Raw genomic sequence first — 16,031 nt, forward strand, 5'->3', positions numbered from 1 at the left:
TCAGTACAGGGGATTAACAAGGAGCCTGTACCGTTCTAGCGCGCGAGCAAGAGCAAAGTCAGAGTGTGGACTCACATCTTGACAAATTTGGCAGCGGAAAGATGACAGGATGTCTCCATGGTAGGAAATGTGGTCGCTAGCTAGAATTGAGTCATCGAGGGTGTGACAAAGATGGCAAACTGAAACAAAAAGCCACATTCCATGGGGTTCCCCTTTAGTTTATAGTGTCCTAAGACAGGAACTACATTTCCCAGAATCCTCTACACCCTGGGCCCACGTGAGTAGTTCTTGCCAATAGGGTTGGCGGAGAAGCAACCTATCACATTTCCTGGCCAGGGGGAACAGGAAGTAAACGCCTTCTCTTTCTACGCACAGAACATTTGGAGGCTTCAGAAAGGAGGGATCACAAGGGAAAAAAGGCACCAACCAAGAACCGCTCCGCTTTTGTACATGAGCAAGGAGCAGGCTTTATTCCTGAAGCCACTGAGGATGCAGTCGGGTGATGGCAGCAGGGAGCGTTACCCTAACAATCCGATCTCGTGGACTTGAGCAACAGCGAGTGGACACAGAGCAGCTGTCGGTGGGCCCACTGAAGACTCAGGACACTGGACGAGGGAGACCTTTCATAGTTCCATAGCAGGGATGGGCAGAGCTGCCTCAGTGGCTGCAGGACCCTCATACAATCCCGAGAGAGGGAACCCTGAGAATGGCTGAAACTGGACTTCCTGTCACACACAAATAGGTTTGAAATGACTGACAACAGCAGTACACGTTCTCCAGCTCCCCACCCTGGCAAGTTGGCGGGCGGTCAGTTCCAGGGTTAAGAGTGCTGCCTCCTGTCCTCCATGTCTCTCTCATGTCTCAGGCGAGGGCAGGCCTGTCTTCTGATTGAGGATGAGCAGAACGAACCTCCGGAAGGAGCCACCAGGGTCTGTACCCTGCGTTATACTCCAGCACTGCTAAGAATCTGGCTGGGACCTACGTTTTGAATGAAGCTGAGCATTGAATCAGAGTCTCCTACTACATCTTTTGGAAAAGCAAAGCCGGTAAGGCAGCCCTTGGCAAACAGCTTCTACTTAGGCAGCATAAAGCTCCCTTGGAGCAAAGAGTGAGAGCAAACTCTAATGACCTGTTCATAAAGGCACAGGGACGCACCACTGGAAGCCACCTGGGCCAGCATGCCTGCATGCCCGGTTGGTCACTGTTATCTGTGGATATTTTCAGACAATGAAGTTTGTCCTGTCTTCCTCACCCCATGACCTCATTCCACAAAAGATGAGAGCTAAGTCAAAGTTTCTGACAAGTCCTAGAAAAACCTTAACATCCTCCCCGGTTTACTTCCTACCCCCACCCCATTTTGGTCTACTTCTTTTTCTCTCATCAAATCAGAGACGGCTCCAGTTTCCAGACACTTGGCAGAGTTGAGAGTTGTGGCGGCGTGCCTACACATCCTCCAGATGTTGAAACCTGTTAGACGGGGACCACGCCCCCCCCCCCCCACACACACACACAGGGTGTTTCCGGGCCAATGACGGGTGTGGCAGGGTTATGGAGGTAACTGAAGACTGGAGATGCTCAGGGGTGGGTCCTATGCCTTCTCACTCAGCCTCGGCCTGCCTCCCAGGCTCCTCTCTGAATTTCTTGCACTTATGTGTCACGTCTGCTTCCGGGTCTGATAAACACTCTATTTTCTCATGTTTCTTAAAGGCAAGAAAGCAAATGGATGCTCAACTTGCTTCCCATATTTCCACTACATGAGGAAATGTTCGATGTGTACCTTTTCTCCTTTCTCTTTTTACAGCTTATTTTGGCTGGCTTTAAACCACACCATGTAACCAATAATTATCTGATCTTCCTGCCTCCACTTTTGAAGTTCTGGGGTTACCGTGAACTAACACACCAGATTTATGCTGTCCTGGAGACGGAACTCTGGGCTCTAAGCAGGCTAGGCAAGCACTACCAACCGAACTACATCTTTAAGCTTGCTATAAGAATGTCTTAAGAAATTAAATAATCCTTAATGGAGTGGAGTGCCAGGCACTTTTAATCCTGGACAGACAGAGGCAGGGGGATCTCTGTGAGTTTGAATGTCTACACAGTGAGTTCCAGGTCAGCCAGAGCTACATAGGGAGACCCTGTCTCAAAACAAAACAAGGCATGGTGGTGTAAGCATTCGATCCTAGCGCTCTGGAGGCAGGGGCAGGAAAATCTCTGTGAGTTCAAGGCCAGCCTGGGTATGTATAGTAAGACCCTGCCAAAACAAAAACACACATCCAAACAGAAGTATACCAGCTCTCTCCAAGTGGCTCACATCTGTAATCCCAACATTGTAGGAGGGTAAGGAAGAAATGGCATGAATTCAAAATTCAAATTTAATTCAAAATGAATTAGATGAAACCAAAAAAAAAAAGAAAAGAAAAAAAGCAAGGAAATCTAAAAAGCAGGGAAGGACAGCTGGAGAAATGGCTCAGCAGTTAGGAGCCTGCACTGCTCTTGCGGGGGACCTGAGTTTGGTTCCTAGAACCCACATCAGATGTCACACAGCTTACTGTAATTCTGCCTCCTGGGTAGCTGACACCCTCTTCTGGCCTTGTGGGCACTTGCATTCATGCTCACATATCCACACATGTCCATATGATCTAAAAGAGAAGATACCCTTAAGGAAACCTTGGAAATGTCCTTCTTCCTCCCTTGGAACACTGACTCTCCTCTCCTTCCTCCCTTGGGGCACTGACTCTTCTCCTTTGGAGCACTGACTCTCTTTCCTCCCTTGGAGCACTGACTCTTCTCCTTTGGAGCACTGACTCTTCTTCCTCCCTTGGAGCACTGACTTTCCTTCCTCCCTTGGAGCACTGACTCTTCTCCCTTGGAACACTGATTCTTCTCCCTTGGAGCACTGACTCTCCTTCCTCCCTTGGAGCACTGACTCTTCTCCTTTGGAGCACTGACTCTTCTTCCTCCCTTGGAGCACTGACTCTCCTTCCTCCCTTGGAGCACTGACTCTTCTCCCTTGGAGCACTGATTCTTCTCCCTTGGAGCACTGACTCTCCTTCCTCCCTTGGAGCACTGACTCTTCTTCAGCTGCCATTTAAAGTAGATTTTTGCTCAGTTTAGCACCTGCTGTTACTTAGTATGGCCCTTAAAATCGTAAGCAGCTGTTAAGTTTTTTCAAAGCTCTTAATCCTCCCTAGAAATTGAACCAACTTAAAAAGAACAGAAACCCGTGATATTACAAAATATGAAAAGCAATAATGACAGTAAAAGGGACTAGAACTGGGCAGGGTGTTGTGTGCCTGTGATCCCTGCACTCTGATGCCTGAGGAGTTCTAGACCAGTCTGGCCTTTATGGTGAGACCCAGTCTCAAAAGCAAAGGAAAACCCATACATACACACACACACACCAGTAACTCACAAGATAAAGGGTTCCCCCACAATAATAATATAGAATCTGCCGCCATTTAAGAGTCAGTGTCTCCCCCATGTTTCTTACTCTGTCCTTTGCCCAATTCTGCCTAGAAGACTTGGGGTTTTTTTGTTTGTTTGTTTGTTTTTTTGTTTTGTGCCTGTTTATTGGTTTGGTTTGGTTAGGTTTTTTTGAGACAGGGTTTCTCTGTGTTGCCCTGGCTGTCCTGGAACTTGCTCTGTAGACCAGGCTGGCCTCTAACTAAGAGATCCACCCTCTTCTGCCTCCTAACTGCTGGGATTAAAGGCATGGGTACCACCACCCTCAGTTTAGAAGGCTGGGTAAGATCTGCCTGTGATAGGTCTGAGCCATTGTCTCTGGGGCTTGGAGGCACATCAGTGTCACCTCCAAAGTATTTAAAGATGGCCGAGGCTCTAACCTGAGCCGTGGTTTCTTTGAAATGCATTTTTGGGGCTGGAGAGATGGCTCCACTGTTAAGAGCACTGGCTGCTCTTGCAGAGGACCTGGGTTCAGAATCTAGTACCTAGGTGGTGTCTCGCAACCATACATAACTCCATTCCAGGTAACCAAACGCACTCTTCTAAGCTCTGCAGCCACCAGGCACAGGCGGGGTACACATGCACACATGCAGGCCAAGCCCCCAACACAGAGTAAAGCAACCTGTCTTCCCTGCGGTAGGGCTGGTGCGAGACCACATGGCTCAGACTTCCTGACCGGTGATGCTAAGCACTTCACCTCTCTAGCCTTCATCTTCATTCCTAGCCCCCTGCTGTGGGTTGCTCCAGGGATTTGACACACGTCTGAGGTGTGCATTGATCCTTATACATGGATAGTTTTTTTAATTGATATTTATTGAGCTCTACATTTTTCTCTGCTCCCCTCCGTGTCTCTCCCCTCCCCCCTTTAATCCTCCCCCAAGGTCCCCATGCTCCCAGTTTACTCAGGAGATCTTGTCGTTTTCTACTTTCTACTTCCCATATAGATTAGATCTATGTAAGTCTCTCTTAGTGTCCTCATTGTTGTCTAAATTCTCTGGGATTGTGATTTATAGGCTGGCTTTCTTTGCTTTATGTTTAAAAACCACCTATGAGTGAGTACATGTGATAATTGTCTTTCTGGGTCTGGGTTACCTCACTCAAAAAATAATGTTTTTTAGCTCCATCCATTTTCCTGCAAAATTCAAGCTGTCATTATTTTTTTCTGCTGTGTAGTACTTCATTGTATAAATGTACCACATTTTTCTAATCCATTCTTCAGTCAAGGGGCATTTAGGTTGTTTCCAGGTTCTGGCTATGACAGACAAAGCTGCTATGAACATAGTTGAGCACATGTCCTTGTGGCACGATTGAGCATCCTTTGGGAATATACCCAAAAGTGGTATTACTAGGTCTTGAGGAAGGTTTTTTCCTAATTTTCTGAGAAATCACCACACTGACATCCAAAGGGGTTGTACCAGCTTGCATTCCCACCAGCAATGCAGAAGTGTTCCCTTTTCCCTACAACCTCTCCAGCATAAGTTGTCCTCAGTGTTTTTGAACCTGGTAATTCTTACAGGTGTAAGATGGAATCTCAGAGTTGTTTTGATTTGCATTTCTCTGATGACTAAGGATGTTGAGCATTTCTTATGTGTCTTTCAGCCATTTTAGATTCCTCTGTTGAGAGTTCTCTGTTTAGGTCTGTACTCCATTTTTTTTTATTGGATTATGTGTTCTTTTGGTATCCAATTTCTTGAGTTCTTTGTGTATTTTGGAGATCAGACCTCTGTCTGATGTAGGGTTAGTGAAGATCTTTTCCCATGTAGGCTGTCGTTTTGTCTTGTTGACCATGTCCTTTGCTTTACAGAAGCTTTTCAGTTTCAGGAGGTCCCATTTATTGTTTCTCTCAGTGTCTGTGCTGCTGGGGTTATATTTAGGAAGTGGTTCCCTGTGCCAATATGTTCAAGGATCCTTACACATGGATAATCTTATCTGGGTGTATTTGGGTTTATTTTTTAACTTTTATTTGCATTTATTGGATGCTTATGCTGGCTGGTTTTATGTCAACTTGACACATTAAAGAAATTAGATAGGAGGAAACCTCAAGTAAGAAAATGCCTCCATGAGATCAGGCTGTAGGGCATTTCCCTTGTGCTGATGGTCCTGGCTGCTCTAAGAAAGCAGGCTGAGCAAGCAGCACTCCCCTTGGCCTCTGTGTCAGCTCCTGCCTCCAGGTTCCTGTCCTGTGTGAGTTTCTGTCCTGACCGAACCCCTTCCTCTCCAAGTGGCTTTCATGGTGTTTCATTGCAGCAGTGGGAACCCCAAGACAATGCTTGATGTATTCCTTGCCATACGGTTTGTTTCTTCAGTTTCTGGGCTCTTTTTCTTCTTTGCAGCTTCCTCCTCTGGCTTTGGAACAATTTGTTTCGTCTTGGTAAGGATCATCTTGTGTGGTGGGGAGCTCATGCATGGGTTAGCCCAGCTCTCAGTGCAGAGGCTCACCTCGGGGGCCTCATTCACCCGGGTGTGTTGAGTGGCTGGAGAATCTGTACCTTGAATCCTTAAGCTCAGCTTTACTCTCTGCATGTGCAGCAAGTCCCAGCAGTCTTTTCAGGCCTGGGCCACCAACCCCTGTGTCCTGCCCACTGTGTAGGCTGGGTGCACCTACCAGCTCCACCCTTTATGCAAACATCACCATTGACAGCCTGGGCAATGTCACTTGCGTTCTCAGAGTGGACATGGAGATTTAAACCTCTTGATTTGAATAGTTTTGTAGGCTTTTGGGACCAGGAGAGTATTGAACCTTTTTCTTAGGTCACCTCAGGCCTCTTACAAGAAGAGGATGTGTGTATTTCTTTAATGGACATTCTGTTTTTGTTTTTAGTTTTAAAGACAGAGTTCCATAAATCCCAGGATGATCTTGAATTTCTGATCCTCTTCCCACTGGGATTGCAGGCATGAGCTTGAATGAGAACGCCCCCACCCCCGGCTCATATTTGATTGTCTGGTTCCAAGTTGGTGCGCTGTGTAGAAAGGATTAGGGGCTGTGGCCTCGTTAGAGGAGGTTTGTCTCTGGGGGTGGACTCTGAGGTTTCAGAAGGCCATGAAGAATTAAGACTAAAGACACAATGGGCATTCTTGTTCATGTTGAGCTGTTGCAGGTTTTCTCTTCAGTGTCTACTAAGGGTATAGACTAAAATTTAAGCTACTTTTGTTATTGATTTGAGATTTCTCTGTTGACTTTATGGGTTTTGCTTCACAATATATAGGAATATAGGAATGTAACTGAACATACCCGGTTACCATCATGGCCGTGTCTTGATAGACTTTTCCTGTTAGTGGCTGTTTCTTCAGCATTCAGTGTGCACCCCAGCCTGGAGGGAAGGGCAGCCATGAAACTCACAGGGAGCTAACAGGACCCTACAGAGCTGAGGACGAGGAGGAGACTCTGGGGGAGCTGTCTGCAGGTTGGGTGGGACTCCAGCGAACCCACGCTGAGTGGTTTCAGGTGTGGGGGCTGTTGGAGTCACCTGTGTTCCTGTGCATAAGCCCTCAGTCCTGGCGTTGGTGTGCGGTCCGCGTCCTAACTGGGGTGGAACTGTTTCTCTCTGTCCTCCCCCAATGGGTGGTCCTTCAGGGGGGCTCAGAATTCCTCTACAGCTTGGCTCTTGTCAAGACTCCCCTGTCCAGGGCTCTGGTATCTACTCAGCATCTGACCGTTTTGCTGCCTGTCTCTGAGATCAAGGGTGAGAACAGCCCTTGTCTGTGGGTAATTGCTGTGCCAACACCCTTTGTCACTCGTGTAAACTTTCCCACACCTCCGAGAAGTCATCTTACTCTAGCTCTTTCTCCCTAACTCTGGCAGATCACTAAAGGGGGAGGAGCTATAGCAATAAGCAAACAAAACCAGGGAATGTAAGGGTCTTCTCAAAAATGCTGAAAGGAATCCAGAAGGACTCAAACCCCCAACGGACTAAGGAACAAGCTCATTTATTATTAGAGTTTGTTCATGGAGACTTGGTAAGACTCAATAATGTCACCTGTGACCCTGTGGTTAGTATCTGTCTGTGTTTGGAATCTTTAGTACAGTAGAATGGTACATCAGCTGTGTGTCCATATTCTTATTGGGTTGGGAACATCCCATAGGCAAGTATTTCACTTTGGTCATTTCTGCACCCTGTCGCTCTTCTCCGTGGACATGGTCATCGCATGAGCTCATGGCGCAAGCGAGGTGCAGCAACCCCACCCCACCTACCTGGACTACTCCTCGGGTAGAAAGAAAAGTTTGTCTCAGAGGGCAGAGAACAGCAGGTGGCAGGGAAGGTCTTGTCAGCCTTAAGGGGACAGGTCACCTCACGAGCAGAACTGCAGGCCAGAATGACCTGGGCTGTAGCTTGGGAGCTTCTGTCTGTAGCAGGCTGTTCAGAAACTCGCCCCCTTTGCCCAACGTAGGTGACTGTTGTGGGTGGATAAGGGAAGGGATGGCCTTTCTGGCAAACAGAAACTCAGCCCGCTTCTGGTTTACCTGGTCAAGGCCCTTCTGTTTAGGACACTGTCATTTTGGGGTCCTGAAGAAAAAAAACCTTATCCGACAAGTGAGTTGTTGGAGTCTGCCCTCCTCCAACCCACATCCTTATGAGGAGGTAGAGCCTCCTCACAGGCACAGAAAGGCGGCGGCTCAAGGAGGCGTCTCCACTGGGTGTGGCAGTATACACTTAGAATCCCAGTTACTTGGAAGGTTGAGGCAGGAGGTCATTGAGTTAAAGCCTACATTGAGCTATATAGTGACCCCTCCCCTTTAAAAATAAAACGGTTTTGGTTAATATTGACAACCGGACAGGACTTAGACTCACCTAGGAGAGTGACCTCTGAGCACCCTGTGAGAGAGTGCGTAGACTAGGTTCATCAAGGTGGAAAGACAACCCCCCCCAGCTGTATGTGACCCCACTTCTATGGGCTGGAGACCTGAGCTGAAGAAAAAAAAGGGAAAATGACCTGAGTTCCTCACTGACTGCTTCAGTGACGGACACTGTAGTCAGTTGCCTCAGGACCCTGCCACCAGACACAGTGTAGTCAGCTGTCTCAGGACCCTGCCGCCACCAGACTTCCCCACCCTGACAGACTGTATCCTTGAACTGTGAGGGAAATGAAACACTCCCTCCCTTCACTTGCTTTCCTCAGGGATTTTGTTGTAGCAACAAGTAACTGATGCCGACTGGCAAACAAAGGAAACCTCCCCCCCCCCCCTCGAGACGCAGCCTAACCTATCATCAAGTAGTTTGAGGATTTTGGTCTCAAACTTTCCGACTATTATGTGGTCTTCCTTAGGCTGCCAGTTAGTTCAAATGTCTTTTGTGTCCCTTCCTGCCTTCCTTCTGTTGCTTCAGGACTTCACAAGGGACCATCTTCCTCGGACAGACGTGGCCTCACACATGGGGACCACATATTCTTGGCCCTAATCACTATGGCGCTGAAATGTGGGTTGTTCCAGAAAATTTGGGATGTTCATTGTACCTACAGAAATATTTCGGCCAGGCGTGGTATACATACACCTTTAATCCTAGCACTTGGGAGGCAGAGGTAGAGAGATCTCTCTGAGTTCAAAGCCAGCCTGGTCTACAGGACAAGTTCCAGGACAGCCAGAACTACACAAAGAAACCTTGTCTTGAAAAACAAACAAACAAAAACAATGAAAATGGTTTTAATAACTATAAACTTATTTTTTAAAGTACAAAGTTTGTTTGTGTCTGGCTGAAATTGTTTCCACAAACATGGTAACCATATTCCTTCTAAAGAGATATTAACTATTGTTGGTGAAAATGGATTTATTGTGTGTTTTCTGTGGTTCTTTCTAAATTCTATCTTAAAGAAAAATGTTTTTTCTTCTCTTTCTCTCTCCTCTTTCTCTCTCCTCTGTGTAGATCAGATTGGCCTTGAATTTTTCTGCTTCAGGCCTTCCTCAGGTCAGGATGACAGACACGAATTCCCATACCCAGAAAAAGTAGTTACCTTACACATAATAAAGTGTGGGTTTTGTACCACCTTTAGACTGTTCACGGAAAACCACAGGCCAGGTACACCCTGGATGCTCGCAGATGCCAGACAGGAGGAACATCTGCAGAAGGTCCTAGGGGCCCAAATATTCCATAAAGGAGCAAGAAACAAAGCAACCAGCCGGAGGGAAGCCGCCCCCCCCCCCCCCCCCCCCCCCCCCGGCTTTCCTTGCTGAGTCTGGTGTATGAAAATGCACTTTCCACTGGGGTGTGAGTTAAAGAGGATACGGCCCAGAACCTTAGCTGGAAACCCTGGCTCTTCAGAGCGTGGGGGTCCTCAGTCCACCAAGAGTGGGACCTGTTCCGTCACGTGTGCTGCTCTCTGTTGTGACCTGATGGGGAGGGGTCACCAGTGGGTCACATGCCTCGGGAACAGGCACAGATGGATTTCAAACCCCCTTCCTGGCCTCCCAACCCCAGGACTCCAGATGCTCTGAAGCACACTCAGGTCTGGTGCTGATCACAGGCCTTGCCCGGCTGCTGACACCCAGGATTCCGAGCCTCCAGTGTGTGGTGGGATGTGGGCCAGGTTTGTGGACATTTGTGCACCTAACCCGGAAGACGTTTGACGTAGCTTAGAGAGAGAGTAGTTAAATTGTGAGTATTGTCTAGACACCGACCTGATGGATGAGTTCTGGTTTTGTGTTTGTGGTGGTTTAAAAGAAAATGGTCCCCAAAGAGAGTGACACTATTAGGAGATGTGGTCTTTTTGGAGGAAGTGTGTCAGTGTGGGGGTGGGCTTTGAGGTTTTTTTTTCTCAAGCTTCCCTCAATGTGGCAGTCTACTTCCTGTTGCTGAAGATGCAGCAGTCTCAGCTCCAGCGCCACGTCTGCCTGCATGCCACCATGCTCCCCACCATGATCATAATGGACTGCGCCTCTGAAACCACCCCAATCAAATGTTTTCTTTACAAGAGTTGCCGTGATCATGGTGGCTCCTCACAGCAATAGAAATCTAACTAAGACAGTGTTATAGCTTGTTTAGTTTGTTGAACGGGTCTTCTAATTAGCTCAGGCTAATCTTGAACCCTGAATTTGCTACCTTAGCTCTTTAAAGGCTGGGTATGTGTATTCACCAAACCTCTCCAGACTGGAGAGATGCATTTCTCTCAAGGTTCAGGTACTCACTTCTCATGAACATAAGTCATGTGACACCCAAGCCCTTGCAGGCCCTGCAGAATCACGAGAGTCCATCTGGGTCACCTAGTAACATCCTCTCCTGTCTCCAGTTTCCTTTTCTCATGTGTGTATGTACATAACATTTGTGTTATGTTCTTGGAGACCAGGATGCCCTGCAACTGGAGTCAGCAGTTGTGAGCTACACGTGGGTGCTGGGAACTAAACCCCGGTATTCTGTGGGAACAGCAAGTGCTCTACCACCAAGCCCTCCCCCTGGCCCCTTTAATATCACTTTATTAGAAAGTTTATAAAACTATGTAGTTTTGGAAGAAATCAAGCAGTCCTGGGGAAAGACTTCCTTCAGTAATACACCTGTGAAAGTTTTTATTCGTGATTCAGTTTTAAAAAAAACTCCTTGACTCTATAATATATTGCATGAACACTAAGACGTTCGGGCACCGTCATCTCCAACCTTGACAATACTTGGTGACCAATTGCAAAGGCTGCACATTTACCTGGTTTATACATCACTCATTGCACACACATGGACAGTGAGCTAGAGTCTCTCATCTTCAGTTCTTTCTGTGTCCCTTAGTGTAGTGACCTTGACAGGCTCTTGAAACACCTGGAAGTGGGCCTCTGGGCATGCCTACGGGGGACTGTGTTCACTGAGGTGGGAAGATCGCCTGCTGTGGGCAGCCCCATTCCCTGGCTGGGATCCTTGTAGGGGCCGGATATACAGGCCCATATTCCTACACTGTATGAGAGTGAGAATTCTGAGTGATCTGCAAGGCACAGTTTGCACCTCCCACACAGAAGGTGGTCGCCTAGCCTTTGATAGTGAGACAACCTGATGCCATCCTAAGCAAGTGGTCAGGATATGCTAATGTTGTTCTGCTCCTTCTATGGTAATTAGGAGGTCGCCTAGGGAAGAGGTGTTTTTCAGTCTATGTGACAGAACAGACACAGGTAGGGACGTGACCTAAGCCATTCTCCCCGCTACCTAGGAGACAGAATGCTACTGAACTTCCCCCTGAGTTTACGTTTTGATATAAAAGCTGTTTGGATTTGAATGAACCCTGAGACTCCCTCCTGATACAGTCATGTGAATTGTGCCTCAGTTATTCCCACACCTCCACTCTGGTACAGACATGGTTTGTGGCTGGGCTGGTCCCCGGCAGGTCCTGGACTGTACAAGTGCAGAAAGGGAGTTGAGCCGCAGCGGGCTTTCATCTGCTTCCTGACTGCGGGTGTCATGTGACCAGAGGCTCTCAGCTCCTGTTGCCTTCACCTTCCTTCTGTGATGAACTGGACCCTTTACCCTTTCCCTACAAGGTACTTCTATTAGAGTATCTCATCACAGCACAGAGAAAGTAACACCATCCAAACTTCTTTCTTCCTCTGTCTTTTCAAGACTCTTCCTTGTGCCCATCTTCCCTTCAGGACTGCATGGAGTGGGTTTTTTTTTTTTCTGTGACTGTTGGCATATTAGCTGTTACTTTTTATATTTTCCTAATTTTTTTTAAATTTATTTACTTATTAAGGATTTCTGCCTCCTCCCCGCAACCGCCTCCCATTTCCCTCCCCCTCCCCCGATCAAGTCACCCTCCCTCATCTTTTAAAACTGCACTCTGGCTGGGTGGTGGTGGCGCACGTCTTTAATCCCAGCACTGGGAGACAGAGGCAGGTGGATCTCTGTGAGTTCAAGGCCAACCTGGTCTACAAGAGCTAGTTCCAGGACAGTTAGGTCTATTACACAGAAAAACCCTGCCTCAATCAATCAATCAAAAAGAATTGCACTCTGACCTGCAAAACTGCATTCAAGGCCATGGAAGAGCTGTCCAAATCCAGGGTTCCATGAAACCATCCAAACATGACTTTGGAAATGGGAAAGGCTTTTTTCCCCCTCTATTATCCACTTCCTCTCTGGTCTCCACTAGTTCATGGAAAAGGTCCTATTACATGCCTTTTCCTGAGGCCTCAGGCGAGGCTCACACTGACTTCACCCCACACCCGCTTCTCTGATGTCAGAGGTAGACAGAGGTACACAGACAGTGCATGCTGAACATACTGTCAAGCATTTAAAACTGTATTGTGGGCACTAATCTTGCCTCCCTCTACAGAAATCCCCGGAAAGGCATCTATTACCAGTAGCTCCTGGCACAGTGCCTCAGCTCAGGGCAAGTACTCAGTCAACAAACCCTGGTCTTTGAAAACTGTCTTCTTTTTAGTGCTCATTTAGTGTGTGTGCGCTCGTGTGCATGCGTGCCCCGGCACACATATGGAGGTCGGGGAGAACTGGTGTTGGCGTCAGGGATCGCACTCAGGTTGTAGCTTAGTGGCAAATTTCCCCATCCACTGAACCATCCTGCCAGACTCAACTCTTGTTTATTGTTTTGTCCCCCTCCCCCCCAGGGCTGATGGGGAGCTAGCAAAGGTAGCTGGTTCTCCTGAGGCCAGGCTCTGGCTTCCCTGAGGCATTGTGCAAGGCAGCAATGTCAACAATGCTCACTGTAGCAATGTTGAGGACCGGTCTGAAGAGTTTCTCTGGCCTTTGCAACTCTTCGTGTTTGGTGTCTTAGGCGTCTCCCCCGATCTGCACTGAGGACCCTTCCCCATACGCCCTCCTTTGTGAGTTTAATCCACGCGTGAAAGAGCATCCTCCTCTCCATTGCGGAGCACAGATGCTGGCGTCTCTGGTATACGTGTTTGGCTAGTGGGCTGGTAGACAAGTGGATGGGTTACTACACTAGCAAGGAAAATAGAAAGACGACTCATTCCTACCAGTATCCTGGAATGGTGCTCTGGCAAGGGCTGAGGAAGGGCTGAGGTCCTCATGTGTTCAAGGGGTAACACCTCACAGGATAAGCTGGATAGAGTGAAATTTGTTCAGTCATTTTCTAAAGTTTACAACTTAGGAACTAGTATATATATATATATATATATATATATATATATATATATATATATATCAGCATTTAGTGAAAACTTGGTAAGGGGTGAGGCTAGAGTTTGGTACGCTAAAATTGATAGCAGTAGGTAATTCATTGGAAGCAGCTCAGTGTTTTTGCTCAACATTTATGTTAGTGGGCCATTCCAGCCCTCAGTCGAAAGCCAGGTGTGTCTGCTGTCACTCTCTGTATTTGCAAACTTGGAAATTGAAGGTGGCTTTGAAAGAAAGGCTTGGAGCACCTTGTGAACACCCAGGGCTCCTGACTGTAAGCTACGCGCATGAATCACCTGGGAGACTTTTAGAGATCTCGCTGCCCAGGCTGCCACACAAGTTGATGGACATTTTACTCTCCAGAGAGATTAATCTCAGGGAGAAAGACAGAGCCCTGGGCCCTGAGCTTGTGAGGCAAGCACTCCACTTCTGAGCTACTCCCCCATCCTGGCATACATGTATTTTTAATGTGTGTGTGTGCACGCACGCATGTATACTCGTGCTGTGTATTGTGTATGTACGAGTGTAGGGTTGTATGTGTCTGTGTGCACGTGTGTGTACTGTGTGCTGTGGGTAGTGTGTTGTGTATTGTGTGTGCACATGAGTGTAGGGGTGTGTGTCTATGTGTGTATGTGCAGAAACCAGAGGAAGACAATAGTGTCTTCTTTTCTTCTCCACTTTACCTCCTTTCGATAGGTGTCTCTCACTGTCACGGCTAATCTTGGTTGTCAACTTGAGTGGCTCTGGAGGCAGTTGAAAGGTAAGCCTCGGGCTCACTTGTGAGGCCTTTTCTTGAACCTCTGGTGGCATCCCAGAAAACAAGGTCCAAGAGAGACACTTTGCTTTCGAATGTCTGCTTGCCTTTGCTCCGGCTGGCACATTCATCTGTGCTGTTGCTGCTGCTGTCCCGGCCATGTTCCTTCACTGATGTCAGAGCCACACTTAAGGGGCTTCCAAAGGGGCTGAAAACAAGAGGCTCTCCAGAAATCCTTCAGGCTTTAGCATCAGAATGGGACTGCTGAGACACCAAGCCTTAGGGACTGAGAAATTGTCAGGTTCTCTCCACTTCGGTGTGAGGCAGCCATTGTTAGATTACCCAGACAGGTTTTTTTTGTTTTTTGTTTTTTTGAGACAGGGTTTCTCTGTGTAGCTTTAGAGCCTGTCCTGGAACTAGCTCTTGTAGACTAGGCTGGCCTCAAACTCACAGAGATCCGCCTGCCTCTGCCTCCCGAGTGCTGGGATTAAAGGTGTGAGCCACCACCGCCCGGCTAAAGATTTATTTATTTATGTATTAATTATGTACACAGTGTTCTGTCTGTATGTCTGCAGGCCAGAGGAGGGCACCGAATCTCATTACAGATGGTTGTGAGCCATCATGTGGTTGCTGGGAATCAAAGTCAGAACCTCTGAGCCATCTCTCCAGCCCCCCAGACAGTACTGTGTAAGCCAATTGAATAAATTTCTTTAAATGTATACTCATCTTCCCAGTTCCATCCCTCTAGAGAACCCCAATTAATACGCTGACTGAGCTGGAAATTCAAGACATAGGCTAGGCTAGTTGGCCAGCAAGCTCCCAGAACCCACTATCTCCATTCTTCAATGCTGGGGTTACAAGTATGAGCAGGCATGCCCAACTTTTAGTGGGTACTGGGGATTTGAACTCGGGCCCTTGCACTTGTGCAGCCCACACTCTAACCCATTGAACCATCTTCTTAGCCTGGCATCCATATTTTTACAGCTCCTCAAGTAATTCTGAAGCACCGCCCACACTGAGAAAACCACTCTAATCCACAGGCAGCTAAAATCAACGAAAGGACTTAGCTGTGTAAACCAGAGTCCATGTTTCCTCTAAGAGCCTGAGACCAGCTTCAGCCAGTTCCTCCCCAGTGTCCCTTCATCCTTCCTTTATACTTGCTTTTTCCCAGCAGTCAAGAGTCACTCTGGAAGCCAGGCGTGGTAGCACACGCCTCGCTTTTAATCCCAGCACTCAGGAGACAGAGGCGGGTAGATTCCTGTGAGTTTGAGGCCAGCCTGGTCTATATAATGAGTTTTCTAGACAGCCAGAGTTACACAGTAGGACCGGCCTCAAAAACAAGGAAACAAGACTGGTTCTTGAGCTACCCTGGTGAGGATCCGAATTCAAATGAGGTACACTGTCAATTGTGGAAGCTGTACTTTCCGGCTCCATTCACCTTCTGTGCCTAAAACCAGCTTCAAGAACTAGAAAAGGAGAGTGAGTCTCAATAAATCCCCAGGAGGCTGCAAAATACCGAGCCAGGGGTGGAGCGTCAAAACCACAGGGATGCTGAAACACTATAGTTCAACGGCTGCCCTGTTCTGGGATCTATGAGCAAGCGTACTGTGCGTTGCCCTATTCTCTAAGAACTGTCTGGTCCCCAAGTAAATCCACAGTCTTGTTGGGCTTGGGAAGGAGGTGGCATCACCACCAGATCCTCACTGGGTATTATCTTCCACCTCAACTACTCCAACAGTGTTCTCTGCGGGCAGGGCCATTTC

The 16,031-nt window shown here is 47.7% G+C and overlaps 1 long non-coding RNA gene across 2 annotated transcripts in view; it reads left to right on the plus strand.

Annotated features, from left to right (window-relative positions):
- The first annotated feature begins 364 nt into the window (after positions 1-364).
- The window catches only part of LOC142843577 (uncharacterized), a 67,739-nt gene continuing 52,072 nt past the window's right edge, over positions 365-16,031 (plus strand). For both annotated transcript variants that reach the window (XR_012909661.1, XR_012909662.1), the window contains exon 1: positions 365-1,046. This is a non-coding gene — a long non-coding RNA (uncharacterized LOC142843577). The remainder of the gene's footprint in view (positions 1,047-16,031) is intronic.

Source organism: Microtus pennsylvanicus, chromosome 2 (assembly GCF_037038515.1).
Source record: "Microtus pennsylvanicus isolate mMicPen1 chromosome 2, mMicPen1.hap1, whole genome shotgun sequence".
NCBI lineage: Eukaryota > Metazoa > Chordata > Mammalia > Rodentia > Cricetidae > Microtus > Microtus pennsylvanicus.